Source organism: Gymnoscopelus microlampas (genome assembly GCF_963454915.1).
Source record: "Gymnoscopelus microlampas genome assembly, chromosome: 16".
Taxonomy (NCBI): Eukaryota; Metazoa; Chordata; class Actinopteri; order Myctophiformes; family Myctophidae; genus Gymnoscopelus; species Gymnoscopelus microlampas.
This window is the reverse complement of record NC_139953.1, coordinates 9,369,417-9,388,202: the sequence shown is the minus strand read 5'-3', so window position 1 is coordinate 9,388,202 and position 18,786 is coordinate 9,369,417.

The window sequence follows — 18,786 nt, the reverse complement described above, 5'->3', positions numbered from 1 at the left end:
CATTTAAAGGCAGGCTTACAACTACACACTTACGCCTAGTAACCTCATTCATACTTTAAAATGTTCATCTTACTGTGGACATGTTTGCCTGAAAAGGAATCTTTGAAATGTTGCATAGTTTTAGAATTGTACTCCTTTAAAAGTTCAGAGATTTATAATGGAGGCGGATGGAAGGTTTTGGGACCTCAAAAAAACACTTTCACCTAGAAACTCCATTCACAGTTCAAAAAATCCACCTTACTGTGGACATGCATGCTTGAGATTTTTTTTTTGGAAATCATTTGTAGTTTTGGAGATATTTAACTTTAAGCGCCCCATGCATTGTCGATGCGGCAATGGACATTTAAAGGCAGGCTTACAACTACACACTTACGCCTAGTAACCTCATTCATACTTTAAAATGTTCATCTTACTGTGGACATGTTTGCCTGAAAAGGAATCTTTGAAATGTTGCATCGTTTTAGAATTGTACTCCTTTAAAAGTTCAGAGATTTATAATGGAGGCGGATGGAAGGTTTTGGGACCTCAAAAAAACACTTTCACCTAGAAACTCCATTCACAGTTCAAAAAATCCACCTTACTGTGGACATGCATGCTTGAGATTTTTTTTTTGGAAATCATTTGTAGTTTTGGAGATATTTAACTTTAAGCGCCCCATGCATTGTCGATGCGGCAATGGACATTTAAAGGCAGGCTTACAACTACACACTTACGCCTAGTAACCTCATTCATACTTTAAAATGTTCATCTTACTGTGGACATGTTTGCCTGAAAAGGAATCTTTGAAATGTTGCATCGTTTTAGAATTGTACTCCTTTAAAAGTTGAGAGATTTATAATGGAGGCGGATGGAAGGTTTTGGGACCTCAAAAAAACACTTTTACCTAGAAACTCCATTCACAGTTCAAAAAATCCACCTTACTGTGGACATGCATGCTTGAGATTTTTTTTTTGGAAATCATTTGTAGTTTTGGAGATATTTAACTTTAAGCGCCCCATGCATTGTCGATGCGGCAATGGACATTTAAAGGCAGGCTTACAACTACATACTTACGCCTAGTAACCTCATTCATACTTTAAAATGTTCATCTTACTGTGGACATGTTTGCCTGAAAAGGAATCTTTGAAATGTTGCATAGTTTTAGAATTGTACTCCTTTAAAAGTTCAGAGATTTATAATGGAGGCGGATGGAAGGTTTTGGGACCTCAAAAAAACACTTTCACCTAGAAACTCCATTCACAGTTCAAAAAATCCACCTTACTGTGGACATGCATGCTTGAGTTTTTTTTTTGGAAATCATTTGTAGTTTTGGAGATATTTAACTTTAAGCGTCCCATGCATTGTCGATGCGGCAATGGACATTTAAAGGCAGGCTTACAACTACACACTTACGCCTAGTAACCTCATTCATACTTTAAAATGTTCATCTTACTCTGGACATGTTTGCCTGAAAAGGAATCTTTGAAATGTTGCATCGTTTTAGAATTGTACTCCTTTAAAAGTTCAGAGATTTATAATGGAGGCGGATGGAAGGTTTTGGGACCTCAAAAAAACACTTTCACCTAGAAACTCCATTCACAGTTCAAAAAATCCACCTTACTGTGGACATGCATGCTTGAGATTTTTTTTTTGGAAATCATTTGTAGTTTTGGAGATATTTAACCTTAAGCGCCCCATGCATTGTCGATGCGGCAATGGACATTTAAAGGCAGGCTTACAACTACACACTTACGCCTAGTAACCTCATTCATACTTTAAAATGTTCATCTTACTGTGGACATGTTTGCCTGAAAAGGAATCTTTGAAATGTTGCATAGTTTTAGAATTGTACTCCTTTAAAAGTTCAGAGATTTATAATGGAGGCGGATGGAAGGTTTTGGGACCTCAAAAAAACACTTTCACCTAGAAACTCCATTCACAGTTAAACAATTCCACCTTACTGTGGACATGCATGCTTGAGATTTAAAAAAAAAATCATTTGTAGTTTTGGAGATATTTAACTTTAAGCGCCCCATGCATTGTCGATGTGGCAATGGACATTTAAAGGCAGGCTTACAACTACATACTTACGCCTAGTAACCTCATTCATACTTTAAAATGTTCATCTTACTGTGGACATGTTTGCCTGAAAAGGAATCTTTGAAATGTTGCATCGTTTTAGAATTGTACTCCTTTAAAAGTTCAGAGATTTATAATGGAGGCGGATGGAAGGTTTTGGGACCTCAAAAAAACACTTTCACCTAGAAACTCCATTCACAGTTCAAAAAATCCACCTTACTGTGGACATGCATGCTTGAGATTTATTTTTTGGAAATCATTTGTAGTTTTGGAGATATTTAACTTTAAGCGCCCCATGCATTGTCGACGCGGCAATGGACATTTAAAGGCAGGCTTACAACTACACACTTACGCCTAGTAACCTCATTCATACTTTAAAATGTTCATCTTACTGTGGACATGTTTGCCTGAAAAGGAATCTTTGAAATGTTGCATAGTTTTAGAATTGTACTCCTTTAAAAGTTGAGAGATTTATAATGGAGGCGGATGGAAGGTTTTGGGACCTCAAAAAAACACTTTCACCTAGAAACTCCATTCACAGTTCAAAAAATCCACCTTACTGTGGACATGCATGCTTGAGATTTTTTTTTTGGAAATCATTTGTAGTTTTGGAGATATTTAACTTTAAGCGCCCCATGCATTGTCGATGCGGCAATGGACATTTAAAGGCAGGCTTACAACTACACACTTACGCCTAGTAACCTCATTCATACTTTAAAATGTTCATCTTACTGTGGACATGTTTGCCTGAAAAGGAATCTTTGAAATGTTGCATAGTTTTAGAATTGTACTCCTTTAAAAGTTCAGAGATTTATAATGGAGGCGGATGGAAGGTTTTGGGACCTCAAAAAAACACTTTCACCTAAAAACTCCATTCACAGTTCAAAAAATCCACCTTACTGTGGACATGCATGCTTGAGATTTTTTTTTTTAAAATCATTTGTAGTTTTGGAGATATTTAACTTTAAGCGCCCCATGCATTGTCGACGCGGCAATGGACATTTAAAGGCAGGCTTACAACTACACACTTACGCCTAGTAACCTCATTCATACTTTAAAATGTTCATCTTACTGTGGACATGTTTGCCTGAAAAGGAATCTTTGAAATGTTGCATAGTTTTAGAATTGTACTCCTTTAAAAGTTGAGAGATTTATAATGGAGGCGGATGGAAGGTTTTGGGACCTCAAAAAAACACTTTCACCTAGAAACTCCATTCACAGTTCAAAAAATCCACCTTACTGTGGACATGCATGCTTGAGATTTTTTTTTTGGAAATCATTTGTAGTTTTGGAGATATTTAACTTTAAGCGCCCCATGCATTGTCGATGCGGCAATGGACATTTAAAGGCAGGCTTACAACTACACACTTACGCCTAGTAACCTCATTCATACTTTAAAATGTTCATCTTACTGTGGACATGTTTGCCTGAAAAGGAATCTTTGAAATGTTGCATCGTTTTAGAATTGTACTCCTTTAAAAGTTCAGAGATTTATAATGGAGGCGGATGGAAGGTTTTGGGACCTCAAAAAAACACTTTCACCTAGAAACTCCATTCACAGTTCAAAAAATCCACCTTACTGTGGACATGCATGCTTGAGATTTTTTTTTTGGAAATCATTTGTAGTTTTGGAGATATTTAACTTTAAGCGCCCCATGCATTGTCGATGCGGCAATGGACATTTAAAGGCAGGCTTACAACTACACACTTACGCCTAGTAACCTCATTCATACTTTAAAATGTTCATCTTACTGTGGACATGTTTGCCTGAAAAGGAATCTTTGAAATGTTGCATAGTTTTAGAATTGTACTCCTTTAAAAGTTCAGAGATTTATAATGGAGGCGGATGGAAGGTTTTGGGACCTCAAAAAAACACTTTCACCTAGAAACTCCATTCACAGTTCAAAAAATCCACCTTACTGTGGACATGCATGCTTGAGATTTTTTTTTTGGAAATCATTTGTAGTTTTGGAGATATTTAACTTTAAGCGCCCCATGCATTGTCGATGCGGCAATGGACATTTAAAGGCAGGCTTACAACTACACACTTACGCCTAGTAACCTCATTCATACTTTAAAATGTTCATCTTACTCTGGACATGTTTGCCTGAAAAGGAATCTTTGAAATGTTGCATCGTTTTAGAATTGTACTCCTTTAAAAGTTCAGAGATTTATAATGGAGGCGGATGGAAGGTTTTGGGACCTCAAAAAAACACTTTCACCTAGAAACTCCATTCACATTTCAAAAAATCCACCTTACTGTGGACATGCATGCTTGAGATTTTTTTTTTGGAAATCATTTGTAGTTTTGGAGATATTTAACTTTAAGCGCCCCATGCATTGTCGATGCGGCAATGGACATTTAAAGGCAGGCTTACAACTACACACTTACGCCTAGTAACCTCATTCATACTTTAAAATGTTCATCTTACTGTGGACATGTTTGCCTGAAAAGGAATCTTTGAAATGTTGCATAGTTTTAGAATTGTACTCCTTTAAAAGTTCAGAGATTTATAATGGAGGCGGATGGAAGGTTTTGGGACCTCAAAAAAACACTTTCACCTAGAAACTCCATTCACAGTTCAAAAAATCCACCTTACTGTGGACATGCATGCTTGAGATTTTTTTTTTGGAAATCATTTGTAGTTTTGGAGATATTTAACTTTAAGCGCCCCATGCATTGTCGATGCGGCAATGGACATTTAAAGGCAGGCTTACAACTACACACTTACGCCTAGTAACCTCATTCATACTTTAAAATGTTCATCTTACTCTGGACATGTTTGCCTGAAAAGGAATCTTTGAAATGTTGCATCGTTTTAGAATTGTACTCCTTTAAAAGTTCAGAGATTTATAATGGAGGCGGATGGAAGGTTTTGGGACCTCAAAAAAACACTTTCACCTAGAAACTCCATTCACATTTCAAAAAATCCACCTTACTGTGGACATGCATGCTTGAGATTTTTTTTTTGGAAATCATTTGTAGTTTTGGAGATATTTAACTTTAAGCGCCCCATGCATTGTCGATGCGGCAATGGACATTTAAAGGCAGGCTTACAACTACACACTTACGCCTAGTAACCTCATTCATACTTTAAAATGTTCATCTTACTGTGGACATGTTTGCCTGAAAAGGAATCTTTGAAATGTTGCATCGTTTTAGAATTGTACTCCTTTAAAAGTTCAGAGATTTATAATGGAGGCGGATGGAAGGTTTTGGGACCTCAAAAAAACACTTTCACCTAGAAACTCCATTCACAGTTCAAAAAATCCACCTTACTGTGGACATGCATGCTTGAGATTTTTTTTTTGGAAATCATTTGTAGTTTTGGAGATATTTAACTTTAAGCGCCCCATGCATTGTCGATGCGGCAATGGACATTTAAAGGCAGGCTTACAACTACACACTTACGCCTAGTAACCTCATTCATACTTTAAAATGTTCATCTTACTGTGGACATGTTTGCCTGAAAAGGAATCTTTGAAATGTTGCATAGTTTTAGAATTGTACTCCTTTAAAAGTTCAGAGATTTATAATGGAGGCGGATGGAAGGTTTTGGGACCTCAAAAAAACACTTTCACCTAGAAACTCCATTCACAGTTCAAAAAATCCACCTTACTGTGGACATGCATGCTTGAGATTTTTTTTTTGGAAATCATTTGTAGTTTTGGAGATATTTAACTTTAAGCGCCCCATGCATTGTCGATGCGGCAATGGACATTTAAAGGCAGGCTTACAACTACACACTTACGCCTAGTAACCTCATTCATACTTTAAAATGTTCATCTTACTGTGGACATGTTTGCCTGAAAAGGAATCTTTGAAATGTTGCATCGTTTTAGAATTGTACTCCTTTAAAAGTTCAGAGATTTATAATGGAGGCGGATGGAAGGTTTTGGGACCTCAAAAAAACACTTTCACCTAGAAACTCCATTCACAGTTCAAAAAATCCACCTTACTGTGGACATGCATGCTTGAGATTTTTTTTTTGGAAATCATTTGTAGTTTTGGAGATATTTAACTTTAAGCGCCCCATGCATTGTCGATGCGGCAATGGACATTTAAAGGCAGGCTTACAACTACACACTTACGCCTAGTAACCTCATTCATACTTTAAAATGTTCATCTTACTGTGGACATGTTTGCCTGAAAAGGAATCTTTGAAATGTTGCATCGTTTTAGAATTGTACTCCTTTAAAAGTTGAGAGATTTATAATGGAGGCGGATGGAAGGTTTTGGGACCTCAAAAAAACACTTTCACCTAGAAACTCCATTCACAGTTCAAAAAATCCACCTTACTGTGGACATGCATGCTTGAGATTTTTTTTTTGGAAATCATTTGTAGTTTTGGAGATATTTAACTTTAAGCGCCCCATGCATTGTCGATGCGGCAATGGACATCTAAAGGCAGGCTTACAACTACATACTTACGCCTAGTAACCTCATTCATACTTTAAAATGTTCATCTTACTGTGGACATGTTTGCCTGAAAAGGAATCTTTGAAATGTTGCATAGTTTTAGAATTGTACTCCTTTAAAAGTTCAGAGATTTATAATGGAGGCGGATGGAAGGTTTTGGGACCTCAAAAAAACACTTTCACCTAGAAACTCCATTCACAGTTCAAAAAATCCACCTTACTGTGGACATGCATGCTTGAGATTTTTTTTTTGGAAATCATTTGTAGTTTTGGAGATATTTAACTTTAAGCGCCCCATGCATTGTCGATGCGGCAATGGACATTTAAAGGCAGGCTTACAACTACACACTTACGCCTAGTAACCTCATTCATACTTTAAAATGTTCATCTTACTCTGGACATGTTTGCCTGAAAAGGAATCTTTGAAATGTTGCATCGTTTTAGAATTGTACTCCTTTAAAAGTTCAGAGATTTATAATGGAGGCGGATGGAAGGTTTTGGGACCTCAAAAAAACACTTTCACCTAGAAACTCCATTCACATTTCAAAAAATCCACCTTACTGTGGACATGCATGCTTGAGATTTTTTTTTTGGAAATCATTTGTAGTTTTGGAGATATTTAACTTTAAGCGCCCCATGCATTGTCGATGCGGCAATGGACATTTAAAGGCAGGCTTACAACTACACACTTACGCCTAGTAACCTCATTCATACTTTAAAATGTTCATCTTACTGTGGACATGTTTGCCTGAAAAGGAATCTTTGAAATGTTGCATCGTTTTAGAATTGTACTCCTTTAAAAGTTCAGAGATTTATAATGGAGGCGGATGGAAGGTTTTGGGACCTCAAAAAAACACTTTCACCTAGAAACTCCATTCACATTTCAAAAAATCCACCTTACTGTGGACATGCATGCTTGAGATTTTTTTTTTGGAAATCATTTGTAGTTTTGGAGATATTTAACTTTAAGCGCCCCATGCATTGTCGATGCGGCAATGGACATTTAAAGGCAGGCTTACAACTACACACTTACGCCTAGTAACCTCATTCATACTTTAAAATGTTCATCTTACTGTGGACATGTTTGCCTGAAAAGGAATCTTTGAAATGTTGCATCGTTTTAGAATTGTACTCCTTTAAAAGTTGAGAGATTTATAATGGAGGCGGATGGAAGGTTTTGGGACCTCAAAAAAACACTTTCACCTAGAAACTCCATTCACAGTTCAAAAAATCCACCTTACTGTGGACATGCATGCTTGAGATTTTTTTTTTGGAAATCATTTGTAGTTTTGGAGATATTTAACTTTAAGCGCCCCATGCATTGTCGATGCGGCAATGGACATTTAAAGGCAGGCTTACAACTACATACTTACGCCTAGTAACCTCATTCATACTTTAAAATGTTCATCTTACTGTGGACATGTTTGCCTGAAAAGGAATCTTTGAAATGTTGCATAGTTTTAGAATTGTACTCCTTTAAAAGTTCAGAGATTTATAATGGAGGCGGATGGAAGGTTTTGGGACCTCAAAAAAACACTTTCACCTAGAAACTCCATTCACAGTTCAAAAAATCCACCTTACTGTGGACATGCATGCTTGAGATTTTTTTTTTGGAAATCATTTGTAGTTTTGGAGATATTTAACTTTAAGCGCCCCATGCATTGTCTATGCGGCAATGGACATTTAAAGGCAGGCTTACACCTACACACTTACGCCTAGTAACCTCATTCATACTTTAAAATGTTCATCTTACTGTGGACATGTTTGCCTGAAAAGGAATCTTTGAAATGTTGCATAGTTTTAGAATTGTACTCCTTTAAAAGTTCAGAGATTTATAATGGAGGCGGATGGAAGGTTTTGGGACCTCAAAAAAACACTTTCACCTAGAAACTCCATTCACAGTTCAAAAAATCCACCTTACTGTGGACATGCATGCTTGAGATTTTTTTTTTGGAAATCATTTGTAGTTTTGGAGATATTTAACTTTAAGCGCCCCATGCATTGTCGATGCGGCAATGGACATTTAAAGGCAGGCTTACAACTACACACTTACGCCTAGTAACCTCATTCATACTTTAAAATGTTCATCTTACTGTGGACATGTTTGCCTGAAAAGGAATCTTTGAAATATTGCATCGTTTTAGAATTGTACTCCTTTAAAAGTTCAGAGATTTATAATGGAGGCGGATGGAAGGTTTTGGGACCTCAAAAAAACACTTTCACCTAGAAACTCCATTCACAGTTCAAAAAATCCACCTTACTGTGGACATGCATGCTTGAGATTTTTTTTTTGGAAATCATTTGTAGTTTTGGAGATATTTAACTTTAAGCGTCCCATGCATTGTCGATGCGGCAATGGACATTTAAAGGCAGGCTTACAACTACACACTTACGCCTAGTAACCTCATTCATACTTTAAAATGTTCATCTTACTGTGGACATGTTTGCCTGAAAAGGAATCTTTGAAATGTTGCATAGTTTTAGAATTGTACTCCTTTAAAAGTTGAGAGATTTATAATGGAGGCGGATGGAAGGTTTTGGGACCTCAAAAAAACACTTTCACCTAGAAACTCCATTCACAGTTCAAAAAATCCACCTTACTGTGGACATGCATGCTTGAGATTTTTTTTTTGGAAATCATTTGTAGTTTTGGAGATATTTAACTTTAAGCGCCCCATGCATTGTCGATGCGGCAATGGACATTTAAAGGCAGGCTTACAACTACACACTTACGCCTAGTAACCTCATTCATACTTTAAAATGTTCATCTTACTGTGGACATGTTTGCCTGAAAAGGAATCTTTGAAATGTTGCATCGTTTTAGAATTGTACTCCTTTAAAAGTTCAGAGATTTATAATGGAGGCGGATGGAAGGTTTTGGGACCTCAAAAAAACACTTTCACCTAGAAACTCCATTCACAGTTCAAAAAATCCACCTTACTGTGGACATGCATGCTTGAGATTTTTTTTTTGGAAATCATTTGTAGTTTTGGAGATATTTAACTTTAAGCGCCCCATGCATTGTCGATGCGGCAATGGACATTTAAAGGCAGGCTTACAACTACACACTTACGCCTAGTAACCTCATTCATACTTTAAAATGTTCATCTTACTGTGGACATGTTTGCCTGAAAAGGAATCTTTGAAATGTTGCATCGTTTTAGAATTGTACTCCTTTAAAAGTTGAGAGATTTATAATGGAGGCGGATGGAAGGTTTTGGGACCTCAAAAAAACACTTTTACCTAGAAACTCCATTCACAGTTCAAAAAATCCACCTTACTGTGGACATGCATGCTTGAGATTTTTTTTTTGGAAATCATTTGTAGTTTTGGAGATATTTAACTTTAAGCGCCCCATGCATTGTCGATGCGGCAATGGACATTTAAAGGCAGGCTTACAACTACATACTTACGCCTAGTAACCTCATTCATACTTTAAAATGTTCATCTTACTGTGGACATGTTTGCCTGAAAAGGAATCTTTGAAATGTTGCATAGTTTTAGAATTGTACTCCTTTAAAAGTTCAGAGATTTATAATGGAGGCGGATGGAAGGTTTTGGGACCTCAAAAAAACACTTTCACCTAGAAACTCCATTCACAGTTCAAAAAATCCACCTTACTGTGGACATGCATGCTTGAGTTTTTTTTTTGGAAATCATTTGTAGTTTTGGAGATATTTAACTTTAAGCGTCCCATGCATTGTCGATGCGGCAATGGACATTTAAAGGCAGGCTTACAACTACACACTTACGCCTAGTAACCTCATTCATACTTTAAAATGTTCATCTTACTGTGGACATGTTTGCCTGAAAAGGAATCTTTGAAATGTTGCATAGTTTTAGAATTGTACTCCTTTAAAAGTTCAGAGATTTATAATGGAGGCGGATGGAAGGTTTTGGGACCTCAAAAAAACACTTTCACCTAGAAACTCCATTCACAGTTAAACAATTCCACCTTACTGTGGACATGCATGCTTGAGATTTAAAAAAAAAATCATTTGTAGTTTTGGAGATATTTAACCTTAAGCGCCCCATGCATTGTCGATGCGGCAATGGACATTTAAAGGCAGGCTTACAACTACACACTTACGCCTAGTAACCTCATTCATACTTTAAAATGTTCATCTTACTGTGGACATGTTTGCCTGAAAAGGAATCTTTGAAATGTTGCATAGTTTTAGAATTGTACTCCTTTAAAAGTTCAGAGATTTATAATGGAGGCGGATGGAAGGTTTTGGGACCTCAAAAAAACACTTTCACCTAGAAACTCCATTCACAGTTCAAAAAATCCACCTTACTGTGGACATGCATGCTTGAGATTTTTTTTTTGGAAATCATTTGTAGTTTTGGAGATATTTAACTTTAAGCGCCCCATGCATTGTCGATGCGGCAATGGACATTTAAAGGCAGGCTTACAACTACACACTTACGCCTAGTAACCTCATTCATACTTTAAAATGTTCATCTTACTCTGGACATGTTTGCCTGAAAAGGAATCTTTGAAATGTTGCATCGTTTTAGAATTGTACTCCTTTAAAAGTTCAGAGATTTATAATGGAGGCGGATGGAAGGTTTTGGGACCTCAAAAAAACACTTTCACCTAGAAACTCCATTCACATTTCAAAAAATCCACCTTACTGTGGACATGCATGCTTGAGATTTTTTTTTTGGAAATCATTTGTAGTTTTGGAGATATTTAACTTTAAGCGCCCCATGCATTGTCGATGCGGCAATGGACATTTAAAGGCAGCCTTACAACTACACACTTACGCCTAGTAACCTCATTCATACTTTAAAATGTTCATCTTACTGTGGACATGTTTGCCTGAAAAGGAATCTTTGAAATGTTGCATCGTTTTAGAATTGTACTCCTTTAAAAGTTCAGAGATTTATAATGGAGGCGGATGGAAGGTTTTGGGACCTCAAAAAAACACTTTCACCTAGAAACTCCATTCACATTTCAAAAAATCCACCTTACTGTGGACATGCATGCTTGAGATTTTTTTTTTGGAAATCATTTGTAGTTTTGGAGATATTTAACTTTAAGCGCCCCATGCATTGTCGATGCGGCAATGGACATTTAAAGGCAGGCTTACAACTACACACTTACGCCTAGTAACCTCATTCATACTTTAAAATGTTCATCTTACTGTGGACATGTTTGCCTGAAAAGGAATCTTTGAAATGTTGCATCGTTTTAGAATTGTACTCCTTTAAAAGTTGAGAGATTTATAATGGAGGCGGATGGAAGGTTTTGGGACCTCAAAAAAACACTTTCACCTAGAAACTCCATTCACAGTTCAAAAAATCCACCTTACTGTGGACATGCATGCTTGAGATTTTTTTTTTGGAAATCATTTGTAGTTTTGGAGATATTTAACTTTAAGCGCCCCATGCATTGTCGATGCGGCAATGGACATTTAAAGGCAGGCTTACAACTACATACTTACGCCTAGTAACCTCATTCATACTTTAAAATGTTCATCTTACTGTGGACATGTTTGCCTGAAAAGGAATCTTTGAAATGTTGCATAGTTTTAGAATTGTACTCCTTTAAAAGTTCAGAGATTTATAATGGAGGCGGATGGAAGGTTTTGGGACCTCAAAAAAACACTTTCACCTAGAAACTCCATTCACAGTTCAAAAAATCCACCTTACTGTGGACATGCATGCTTGAGATTTTTTTTTTGGAAATCATTTGTAGTTTTGGAGATATTTAACTTTAAGCGCCCCATGCATTGTCTATGCGGCAATGGACATTTAAAGGCAGGCTTACACCTACACACTTACGCCTAGTAACCTCATTCATACTTTAAAATGTTCATCTTACTGTGGACATGTTTGCCTGAAAAGGAATCTTTGAAATGTTGCATAGTTTTAGAATTGTACTCCTTTAAAAGTTCAGAGATTTATAATGGAGGCGGATGGAAGGTTTTGGGACCTCAAAAAAACACTTTCACCTAGAAACTCCATTCACAGTTCAAAAAATCCACCTTACTGTGGACATGCATGCTTGAGATTTTTTTTTTGGAAATCATTTGTAGTTTTGGAGATATTTAACTTTAAGCGCCCCATGCATTGTCGATGCGGCAATGGACATTTAAAGGCAGGCTTACAACTACACACTTACGCCTAGTAACCTCATTCATACTTTAAAATGTTCATCTTACTGTGGACATGTTTGCCTGAAAAGGAATCTTTGAAATATTGCATCGTTTTAGAATTGTACTCCTTTAAAAGTTCAGAGATTTATAATGGAGGCGGATGGAAGGTTTTGGGACCTCAAAAAAACACTTTCACCTAGAAACTCCATTCACAGTTCAAAAAATCCACCTTACTGTGGACATGCATGCTTGAGATTTTTTTTTTGGAAATCATTTGTAGTTTTGGAGATATTTAACTTTAAGCGCCCCATGCATTGTCGATGCGGCAATGGACATTTAAAGGCAGGCTTACAACTACACACTTACGCCTAGTAACCTCATTCATACTTTAAAATGTTCATCTTACTGTGGACATGTTTGCCTGAAAAGGAATCTTTGAAATGTTACATAGTTTTAGAATTGTACTCCTTTAAAAGTTGAGAGATTTATAATGGAGGCGGATGGAAGGTTTTGGGACCTCAAAAAAACACTTTCACCTAGAAACTCCATTCACAGTTCAAAAAATCCACCTTACTGTGGACATGCATGCTTGAGATTTTTTTTTTGGAAATCATTTGTAGTTTTGGAGATATTTAACTTTAAGCGCCCCATGCATTGTCGATGCGGCAATGGACATTTAAAGGCAGGCTTACAACTACACACTTACGCCTAGTAACCTCATTCATACTTTAAAATGTTCATCTTACTGTGGACATGTTTGCCTGAAAAGGAATCTTTGAAATGTTGCATCGTTTTAGAATTGTACTCCTTTAAAAGTTCAGAGATTTATAATGGAGGCGGATGGAAGGTTTTGGGACCTCAAAAAAACACTTTCACCTAGAAACTCCATTCACAGTTCAAAAAATCCACCTTACTGTGGACATGCATGCTTGAGATTTTTTTTTTGGAAATCATTTGTAGTTTTGGAGATATTTAACTTTAAGCGCCCCATGCATTGTCGATGCGGCAATGGACATTTAAAGGCAGGCTTACAACTACACACTTACGCCTAGTAACCTCATTCATACTTTAAAATGTTCATCTTACTGTGGACATGTTTGCCTGAAAAGGAATCTTTGAAATGTTGCATCGTTTTAGAATTGTACTCCTTTAAAAGTTGAGAGATTTATAATGGAGGCGGATGGAAGGTTTTGGGACCTCAAAAAAACACTTTTACCTAGAAACTCCATTCACAGTTCAAAAAATCCACCTTACTGTGGACATGCATGCTTGAGATTTTTTTTTTGGAAATCATTTGTAGTTTTGGAGATATTTAACTTTAAGCGCCCCATGCATTGTCGATGCGGCAATGGACATTTAAAGGCAGGCTTACAACTACATACTTACGCCTAGTAACCTCATTCATACTTTAAAATGTTCATCTTACTGTGGACATGTTTGCCTGAAAAGGAATCTTTGAAATGTTGCATAGTTTTAGAATTGTACTCCTTTAAAAGTTCAGAGATTTATAATGGAGGCGGATGGAAGGTTTTGGGACCTCAAAAAAACACTTTCACCTAGAAACTCCATTCACAGTTCAAAAAATCCACCTTACTGTGGACATGCATGCTTGAGTTTTTTTTTTGGAAATCATTTGTAGTTTTGGAGATATTTAACTTTAAGCGTCCCATGCATTGTCGATGCGGCAATGGACATTTAAAGGCAGGCTTACAACTACACACTTACGCCTAGTAACCTCATTCATACTTTAAAATGTTCATCTTACTCTGGACATGTTTGCCTGAAAAGTAATCTTTGAAATGTTGCATCGTTTTAGAATTGTACTCCTTTAAAAGTTCAGAGATTTATAATGGAGGCGGATGGAAGGTTTTGGGACCTCAAAAAAACACTTTCACCTAGAAACTCCATTCACAGTTCAAAAAATCCACCTTACTGTGGACATGCATGCTTGAGATTTTTTTTTTGGAAATCATTTGTAGTTTTGGAGATATTTAACCTTAAGCGCCCCATGCATTGTCGATGCGGCAATGGACATTTAAAGGCAGGCTTACAACTACACACTTACGCCTAGTAACCTCATTCATACTTTAAAATGTTCATCTTACTGTGGACATGTTTGCCTGAAAAGGAATCTTTGAAATGTTGCATAGTTTTAGAATTGTACTCCTTTAAAAGTTCAGAGATTTATAATGGAGGCGGATGGAAGGTTTTGGGACCTCAAAAAAACACTTTCACCTAGAAACTCCATTCACAGTTAAACAATTCCACCTTACTGTGGACATGCATGCTTGAGATTTAAAAAAAAAATCATTTGTAGTTTTGGAGATATTTAACTTTAAGCGCCCCATGCATTGTCGATGTGGCAATGGACATTTAAAGGCAGGCTTACAACTACATACTTACGCCTAGTAACCTCATTCATACTTTAAAATGTTCATCTTACTGTGGACATGTTTGCCTGAAAAGGAATCTTTGAAATGTTGCATAGTTTTAGAATTGTACTCCTTTAAAAGTTCAGAGATTTATAATGGAGGCGGATGGAAGGTTTTGGGACCTCAAAAAAACACTTTCACCTAGAAACTCCATTCACAGTTCAAAAAATCCACCTTACTGTGGACATGCATGCTTGAGATTTATTTTTTGGAAATCATTTGTAGTTTTGGAGATATTTAACTTTAAGCGCCCCATGCATTGTCGATGCGGCAATGGACATTTAAAGGCAGGCTTACAACTACACACTTACGCCTAGTAACCTCATTCATACTTTAAAATGTTCATCTTACTGTGGACATGTTTGCCTGAAAAGGAATCTTTGAAATGTTGCATAGTTTTAGAATTGTACTCCTTTAAAAGTTCAGAGATTTATAATGGAGGCGGATGGAAGGTTTTGGGACCTCAAAAAAACACTTTCACCTAGAAACTCCATTCACATTTCAAAAAATCCACCTTACTGTGGACATGCATGCTTGAGATTTTTTTTTTGGAAATCATTTGTAGTTTTGGAGATATTTAACTTTAAGCGCCCCATGCATTGTCGATGCGGCAATGGACATTTAAAGGCAGGCTTACAACTACACACTTACGCCTAGTAACCTCATTCATACTTTAAAATGTTCATCTTACTGTGGACATGTTTGCCTGAAAAGGAATCTTTGAAATGTTGCATCGTTTTAGAATTGTACTCCTTTAAAAGTTCAGAGATTTATAATGGAGGCGGATGGAAGGTTTTGGGACCTCAAAAAAACACTTTCACCTAGAAACTCCATTCACATTTCAAAAAATCCACCTTACTGTGGACATGCATGCTTGAGATTTTTTTTTTGGAAATCATTTGTAGTTTTGGAGATATTTAACTTTAAGCGCCCCATGCATTGTCGATGCGGCAATGGACATTTAAAGGCAGGCTTACAACTACACACTTACGCCTAGTAACCTCATTCATACTTTAAAATGTTCATCTTACTGTGGACATGTTTGCCTGAAAAGGAATCTTTGAAATGTTGCATCGTTTTAGAATTGTACTCCTTTAAAAGTTCAGAGATTTATAATGGAGGCGGATGGAAGGTTTTGGGACCTAAAAAAAACACTTTCACCTAGAAACTCCATTCACAGTTCAAAAAATCCACCTTACTGTGGACATGCATGCTTGAGATTTTTTTTTTGGAAATCATTTGTAGTTTTGGAGATATTTAACTTTAAGCGCCCCATGCATTGTCGATGCGGCAATGGACATTTAAAGGCAGGCTTACAACTACACACTTACGCCTAGTAACCTCATTCATACTTTAAAATGTTCATCTTACTGTGGACATGTTTGCCTGAAAAGGAATCTTTGAAATGTTGCATAGTTTTAGAATTGTACTCCTTTAAAAGTTGAGAGATTTATAATGGAGGCGGATGGAAGGTTTTGGGACCTCAAAAAAACACTTTCACCTAGAAACTCCATTTACAGTTCAAAAAATCCACCTTACTGTGGACATGCATGCTTGAGATTTTTTTTTTGGAAATCATTTGTAGTTTTGGAGATATTTAACTTTAAGCGCCCCATGCATTGTCGATGCGGCAATGGACATTTAAAGGCAGGCTTACAACTACACACTTACGCCTAGTAACCTCATTCATACTTTAAAATGTTCATCTTACTGTGGACATGTTTGCCTGAAAAGGAATCTTTGAAATGTTGCATAGTTTTAGAATTGTACTCCTTTAAAAGTTCAGAGATTTATAATGGAGGCGGATGGAAGGTTTTGGGACCTCAAAAAAACACTTTCACCTAGAAACTCCATTCACAGTTCAAAAAATCCACCTTACTGTGGACATGCATGCTTGAGATTTTTTTTTTTGAAATCATTTGTAGTTTTGGAGATATTTAACTTTAAGCGCCCCATGCATTGTCGACGCGGCAATGGACATTTAAAGGCAGGCTTACAACTACACACTTACGCCTAGTAACCTCATTCATACTTTAAAATGTTCATCTTACTGTGGACATGTTTGCCTGAAAAGGAATCTTTGAAATGTTGCATAGTTTTAGAATTGTACTCCTTTAAAAGTTGAGAGATTTATAATGGAGGCGGATGGAAGGTTATGGGACCTCAAAAAAACACTTTCACCTAGAAACTCCATTCACAGTTCAAAAAATCCACCTTACTGTGGACATGCATGCTTGAGATTTTTTTTTTGGAAATCATTTGTAGTTTTGGAGATATTTAACTTTAAGCGCCCCATGCATTGTCGATGCGGCAATGGACATTTAAAGGCAGGCTTACAACTACACACTTACGCCTAGTAACCTCATTCATACTTTAAAATGTTCATCTTACTGTGGACATGTTTGCCTGAAAAGGAATCTTTGAAATGTTGCATCGTTTTAGAATTGTACTCCTTTAAAAGTTCAGAGATTTATAATGGAGGCGGATGGAAGGTTTTGGGACCTCAAAAAAACACTTTCACCTAGAAACTCCATTCACAGTTCAAAAAATCCACCTTACTGTGGACATGCATGCTTGAGATTTTTTTTTTGGAAATCATTTGTAGTTTTGGAGATATTTAACTTTAAGCGCCCCATGCATTGTCGATGCGGCAATGGACATTTAAAGGCAGGCTTACAACTACACACTTACGCCTAGTAACCTCATTCATACTTTAAAATGTTCATCTTACTGTGGACATGTTTGCCTGAAAAGGAATCTTTGAAATGTTGCATAGTTTTAGAATTGTACTCCTTTAAAAGTTCAGAGATTTATAATGGAGGCGGATGGAAGGTTTTGGGACCTCAAAAAAACACTTTCACCTAGAAACTCCATTCACAGTTCAAAAAATCCACCTTACTGTGGACATGCATGCTTGAGATTTTTTTTTTGGAAATCATTTGTAGTTTTGGAGATATTTAACTTTAAGCGCCCCATGCATTGTCGATGCGGCAATGGACATTTAAAGGCAGGCTTACAACTACACACTTACGCCTAGTAACCTCATTCATACTTTAAAATGTTCATCTTACTCTGGACATGTTTGCCTGAAAAGGAATCTTTGAAATGTTGCATCGTTTTAGAATTGTACTCCTTTAAAAGTTCAGAGATTTATAATGGAGGCGGATGGAAGGTTTTGGGACCTCAAAAAAACACTTTCACCTAGAAACTCCATTCACATTTCAAAAAATCCACCTTACTGTGGACATGCATGCTTGAGATTTTTTTTTTGGAAATCATTTGTAGTTTTGGAGATATTTAACTTTAAGCGCCCCATGCATTGTCGATGCGGCAATGGACATTTAAAGGCAGGCTTACAACTACACACTTACGCCTAGTAACCTCATTCATACTTTAAAATGTTCATCTTACTGTGGACATGTTTGCCTGAAAAGGAATCTTTGAAATGTTGCATAGTTTTAGAATTGTACTCCTTTAAAAGTTCAGAGATTTATAATGGAGGCGGATGGAAGGTTTTGGGACCTCAAAAAAACACTTTCACCTAGAAACTCCATTCACAGTTCAAAAAATCCACCTTACTGTGGACATGCATGCTTGAGATTTTTTTTTTGGAAATCATTTGTAGTTTTGGAGATATTTAACTTTAAGCGCCCCATGCATTGTCGATGCGGCAATGGACATTTAAAGGCAGGCTTACAACTACACACTTACGCCTAGTAACCTCATTCATACTTTAAAATGTTCATCTTACTCTGGACATGTTTGCCTGAAAA